Source organism: Theobroma cacao, chromosome 8 (genome assembly GCF_053813885.1).
Source record: "Theobroma cacao isolate CCN51 chromosome 8, ASM5381388v1, whole genome shotgun sequence".
Lineage (NCBI taxonomy): Eukaryota > Viridiplantae > Streptophyta > Magnoliopsida > Malvales > Malvaceae > Theobroma > Theobroma cacao.
In genome coordinates, this window is record NC_142646.1 from 12276696 (window position 1) to 12283460 (window position 6765).

The window sequence follows — 6765 nt, forward strand, 5'->3', positions numbered from 1 at the left end:
TCCTTTGAAATGCACCTTTTTAACATTCTGTCAACGCATTGCTTAAACAAAAATGGTTCATCCCACATATAAAATCTAACATCATGAAGAAATTTCTTTGTTTGATGAAAATTTAAATTTGGAGGAAGAAGCTTACTTACAATATAATTGACATAGTCAGTATACCATGGTATATTCTTTTGACCAATAAAAAATAATTGTTTATCACAAAAGGCTTCGTTGATCAAATTTAAGTCCTTACCTTGGTTATCATTCTCTAACCTCAACAGATGGTCTATTACTGGACTCTCTAAGCATTTTCTGTCTTTAATCTCTAATTCAAATTCTTGTAGCAATAAAATCCACCTTGTCAACCTTGGCTTAACATCTTTCTTAGCAATAAAATACTTAATTGTGGAGTGGTCAGTATAAACAATTACTTTTGTGCCAATCAAGTAGAACGAAACTTGTCAATTGCATACACAATAGCTAATAATTCTTTTTTAATAGTATTATAATGCATCTGAGTTTTAGTCAAGGTTTTGCTAACATAATATATAGAATGAAAAACTTTATCTTTTCTCTGTCCTAATGGTGTACCTACTGCGTAGTCACTAGCATCACACATAAGCTCAAATGGAGTGACCAATTAAGAACTACAATAATGGGTGCATATGTCAATTTCTTTTTCAATTCCATAAATGTAGCATGAGATGCATCATCAAATTTAAATGGGACATCTTTTTCCAAGAGATTACACAAAGGTTTAGCAACTTTAGAAAATTCTTAATGAATTACCGATAAAAACCAACGTGTCCAAGGAAACTCTTAATACCTTTTATCGAGGTTGGTGGTGGAAACTTATTGATTGTCTCTATCTTTGCTTTATCCACCTCCAATCCTTTACTCGAAACCTTGTGACCAAGAACGATGCTTTCTTGTACCATAAAATGGCACTTCTCCCAATTTAATATCAGGTTTGTCTCTTCTCATATCTTCAAAACCCTGTCAAGATTCAACAAACATTCATCAAAATTATTTCCAAAAGTAGAGAAGTCATCCATAAATACCTCTATCCTTTTCTCCACCATATCTAAAAAATAGCCATTATGCAAAGTTGGAATGTGGCTGGAGCATTGCAAAGTCCAAATGACGTCCTCTTAAAAGCGAAAATGGCATCCTCTTAAAAGGGAAAGTGCCATAAGGATAGGTGAAAGTTGTCCTCTCTTGATCCTGTAGAGTTATTGCAACTTGATTGTATCTTGAATACCCATATAAGAAACAATAGCACTCTTTTCTAGTTAGCCTATCCAACATCTGATTAATAAATGGTAAAGGAAAGTGATATTTCCTTGCGGTTTTGTTGAGCTTCTGATAGTCCATGCAAACTCTCAATCTAGTTTTGTCCTTGTGGGAATGACCTCATTATTTTCATTCGCAACCATCGTCATCCCACCTTTCATTGGTACACATTGCACCAGACTTACCCACACACTATTGGTAATAAGATAGATGATGCTAGCATCTAACTACTTGATGATCTCTTTCTTCACCACTTCTTTCATGATTGGATTCAATCTTCTTTGATACTTGATAATGGCTTTATGATTATCTCCAATAAATGCATGCATATCAAAGGACTTATCCCTTTTATGTCTACAATTGTCCTCCCAAATGTTTTTCTGTCCTCTCTAAGAACTCTGTATAGTTTGTCTTCTTGCTTGCTAGTAAGATCAGATGAAACAATAACAAGAAGAGTCGACGAGTCACCAAGATATGCATACCTTAAATGATTCAACAATGGTTTTGTGAGACCTTGACCTTTATGGACTCGTAAAGGGAAGTATACGTGATATCCTTAATCAGGGGTAATTTCGTCATTTTCTTAGTAAGCCCATAAAAGTTAGATTTTTAACAATATTATAGCCTAAGTAGGCCTAAGGCATAAATGGATGGTGAAATTAGGGGTAAAATGGAAAGAAAACCAAAATTTTGATGATTTTCACGATAGGGGCAAAATGGTCATTTTTCACCTCGAGTTAAAATTTTAAGTTTTTATGAACCCGAGCATGTCTAGACCATTATGGACCTTGTCCCAGTGTCAAAAGAGCAAAAAGATTGCATAAAAGATTAGAGGAGAATAAGCTAATTTGTGGAGGGGTAATTTGGTAATTTCAAGGGAATGGATAAGATTGGCTATAAATATCTTTCTTCCAGCAACTTCTTCTCCCATTTTCCAGCAGCTTGTCTTCTTCTTCTTTTTCTCTTTCACGTTGCTTCCAACCTCCATGGAAGCTTGATATGGAGCTTGCATGATTTTCTCTCTTTAGTTCTAGTTATCGTACTTTTGAGCCATTTTGACTAGAACTCTTGTATTCTTTCACTCTTTCACTTCAAAACCCTTGATAAATCTTATTCCCATACTTTCTCTCACTAGTTGGGCATTTTAGAGAGAGAAAAAGAGAATCACCCCATTAATTTGGAAGTTATTTGAAGAGAATTCGACTACAAAGGAGCCCTAGGGTGAATGATGAACAAAGCTTGATTTTTAGCTGTGAATAATGGCTAGTAATTTAGATTAAGAGTTGTTTTATTGTTAAGTATGTTCATTACTTTTTTAGTAATTAAGATAGTGAACATAGATAACCATTTAATGTGGAAATTGAAAGCTAGCTAAGAGATAGCTTTTAGGGTTCATAGTGTGTGAATTGACCTATTGCTTATGCTAATGTGATCCTAGGTTCTAATGAAGTCCCATCCTTCCAATTAGATCATTATGGGAATTAGAGTCAACTAAAAGCTCAACAGTAAATCGATGAGTGGACTGCCTATCAAAACTATTTTGGGAATGTGACTGTTTTGTACAAAGGTTTTGAATGATTTTATACAAATTTTCTTAAAAATGAGTGCCTTGGGAACAAGCTCTTGAGAAATGGTTTATGTTGTGACATGTGACTATTATTGATTCATGCACTACCACATGGTGTTGATATATATATATATATATATATATGAATATATTGTTGTGTAATGACATGGACTCGGCTATGTGCGAGTAGGGAGTGAACATAAGCCGAGGATGACCCGGTTATATGCGAGTAGGGAGTGCGCATAACTCGGTGATGACCTAGCCATGTGTGACTAGGGAGTGCGCATGACCTAGTGATGATGATGATGGGATGGTGTGCATGATGATGATGGGTATACATATACATATATATACATATGTAAATATGTGTGATATAGGAAATTAATGAGTAATGGTATATGGTTGTAATGCATGTGAAACTTGACATGTTAAACTGTGGAAAACTGTTATGCGTTTTATGTTGGTTTGGACATTTCAACAGGGTAGTTTTTCTTTGGGAAGAAGGGCAAATTGTTCATTGGTGCCCTGTTTCTCGCTACAACGAGAATCATTTTCGCTGCAGCGAGAAACTCTCGGGTTTGGAAGGGTAGACTGGCCGAAAACTCCCTGCAGCGAGAATGCATTTTCACTGCAACGAAAATGACACTATAGCTTCTCGCTGCAGTGAAAAACTTTCTGTTTCTGGGTTACAATTTCGCTGCAGCTAGATTGAATCTTGCTGTAGCGAAAAACTTTCTATTTTGTCTCTTATCCTGTCCAATTGCTACCCTATTTTTAACTTCTTTGCTACCATATCTGAGCATGGACATCCAACATTAAGGACTAAATGAGTTAAGTTTAAAATGAGGAGGTTTAGTGAGAAACCCTCGGCCAGTTGAGAAACCCTTGTTTGGATAATAACTTAATCCCAACGTCGCTGCAGCCAAAATTCATTCTCGCTACAGCTTAGCTGCAACGAGAATGCCTTTCCGCTACAGCGAAGATTCGTTGTCGTATTTGACTTGCTTGCATATTATTGAAGCTCTCATTTTTCAAATGGTTCGTTATGTATGGGTTCATGATTTTCAAATGATTAATCATTTAAAGGCTTGATGAGGGGTTTTTAATATGAATGGAACTAAATTGCATTGTTTTTAAACAAGTGCATCATGATTTTCAATTCTCCCTTGTTATTGCTTGTTCCCTTCCTTGTTCACTCACTCGGTTTATACTCACCGTTTTCAACTTCATGTTTTCAGATCACGAGGTAATCGGTAACTAAGATGAGGTGTCCTTGTAGACTTGTATCCATCTTTTGGTAAGTGTCTCGACATTCAGTAGCTGTACATTTGTCCGAGTCCTTCTGCTGGAAATCGAGTATTCTTTTGTTGTGTATAGACAAACCTAATGTAATTATTAAGTTACATGTTGTAAATAATGTATATGCACTTGTTTGGTATGCCAGTATGAGGTGGCAATGTTTAATAATATTTTGATTCTAAGTTATGAAATATGACTTAGTAGTTTATAAGAGAATAATGAACATGTCAGATTAATATGCTTGCTTGTGCTTAATGGATTATGTCTATTGGGCTCTTAGCCAGTCATGACCCGAAATTTGGGTCATGATAGGTTTGAGTTTCAACTTAGGAGGTTATTCAATAGAAGGCTTCACTAGTGACGATGAAGAAGAAGAGAAATCCAACGACTCAAATTGTGTTCCCAAGATACGAGATGTAGCATTCAACACAGTCACACATTCTATGATAGCCTTATTACTTGTCATAGACTCAGCAACCAATGATGCCTTAAGTGGGTTAATAAGATGACTTTCCTCAAAAACTTCACTCGTGACCCTATCCACCACACTAACTACAAAACATTCATCATGATTGTTAGCAAACTTTAAAGCTCTTAAAATGTTAAATTTCACCTCCTAATCTTGTACTTGCAAGGTAAGTTCTCCCTTTTCAACATTAATGAGTGCTCTAGTAGTGCGTAAGAAAGGTTTCCCAAGGATAATAGGAACTTATTTTTCCTTCTCCATATCAAGTACAATGAAATCCATCAAAAAGATGAATTTATCCACTTTTACAAGCACATCTTCCATTATATTTCTTGGATATGTAAGGGTTCTATCTACTAATTGTAAAGTCACAATAGTGGGCTTGTTGTAGATAAACAAAGGAATCAAATTAATACTTGCCCCCAAATCATTCAAAGCCTTGGTGAAAAATAGTGGACAAATGGTGCAAGGAATAGTAAAGCTACTAAGGTCCTTAAGCTTTGGAGGAAGCTTGTTCTGTATGATTATGCTTAATTCCTCAATAAGTGCCACTATCTCAAATTCACCCAACTACCTCTTCTTGGACAAGATATCGTTTAGAAATTTCACAAATGAAGGCATTTGCTCTAAAGCCTCAGCAAAATGAATATTGATGTGCTTTTTAAACACCTCTATAAATTTCCAAAATTGACTCTCTTCTTGTTGTTTCTTGAAGCACTAAGGAAAGGGTGGTGGTGGTAGAGTTACCTTAGCTTCCTTCTCTTGACGCTGCTCACTAGAATTTGCAATCTGTGTCTCACTCTCATTTGTTTTGCCTTTCTGTTCGACTTGCTTTAGGTTACTTTCAACTTCCTTACCACTTCTCAAGGTAATGGCTTTGACATGTTCCTTACTTTCCCTCATCGAATTTGCCTTTATATCACTAGTTAAGTCCTTTTAGCTCTGTTGTTTAATGAGCTAGCTAGTTGACCAATTTAGGTCTTAAGGTTCCTTATCGAAGCCACTTAACTATGTATGAGGGAATCAATCTTGTACATGTATTGCATCATCAATTCCTCCATAAATGGTTTCTTTTCTAAAATAGGAGCTTTTGCTTGTTGCTGGAATCCACAAGGCATGTTCGGCTTTAAAGTCGAAGATGATCCTTGATTGTTACCCCAAGAGAAGATTGAATGGTTCCTTCACCCTAAGTTATAAGTATTGGAGTATGAGTTGTTTAATTGTCTATTCCCACATATTGAACTGTCTTTGTACTGCTTGGACATTGAGTACTAACATGCATATCTCCACAATACTCACAAACTATAAAAGGACTTTGAATTGAGTTAGCACCAAAAGAGACAAGTTTCTTAGTTAGAACTGCTACTTGTGCTGATAATGTCGTAATGGGATCCACATCATGAACTTCAGCTACTCTCCTATGCATTGATTACTCTACTGGCCACTAGTAGTTAATTGATGCCATCTCCTCTAACAGGTCATATGCCTTGTCAATTGACTTTGCCATTAAAGCTCTTCCTATAGTAGCATCAATGGTGGTTTGAAAATGAGCACTTAATCCATTGTAGAATGTTCGCACTTAAAGCAATTTTGGAAGACCATGATGAAGGCAATAACTAAGCATGTCCTTGTATCTTTACCAAGCCTCTCACAACGAATCAGAATCTAGCCATGTGAATGATGTGATATCATTCCTCATTTTCGTTGTCTTAGCCATAGGAAAGAACTTAGCAAGAAACTTCTAAGTAAAGTCATCCCATGTTGTGATGGATCTAGTAGGGAGCACATTCAGCCACACTTTAGCTTTGTTCCCCAATAAAAAATGCGAAAGCCTTAAACAGATTGCATCATCTGTGACTCCATTGTGTTTAAAGGTGTCACATATCTCCAAGAAGTTCGAAATGTGGGCATTTGGATTATCATTTAGAAGACCTTAAAACTGGACTGAAGTTTGGATTATGGTAATTATGGTTGGCTTAATCTTGAAATTGTTGGCTTGAATAGCCGGCCTTCTAATGCTTGAGGGAATCCTTTGTACTAAAGGAATAAGATAACTCTTAAGCAACAATTCTCTTCCATTACTCGCATTTGGATTTGCTACTCACCTTATTGATCAGCCATTGTATCAGTTTGAGCACAAACTTGTTGATTT

The 6765-nt window shown here is 36.1% G+C and overlaps 1 non-coding gene across 1 annotated transcript; it reads left to right on the top strand.

The window, feature by feature from the left end:
• Positions 1-6208: 6208 nt before the first annotated feature.
• Positions 6209-6315, top strand: LOC148761203 (small nucleolar RNA R71). Its single transcript, XR_016028132.1, has one exon. It is a non-coding gene; the product is annotated as a small nucleolar RNA R71 (small nucleolar RNA).
• The last annotated feature ends 450 nt before the right edge of the window (positions 6316-6765 follow it).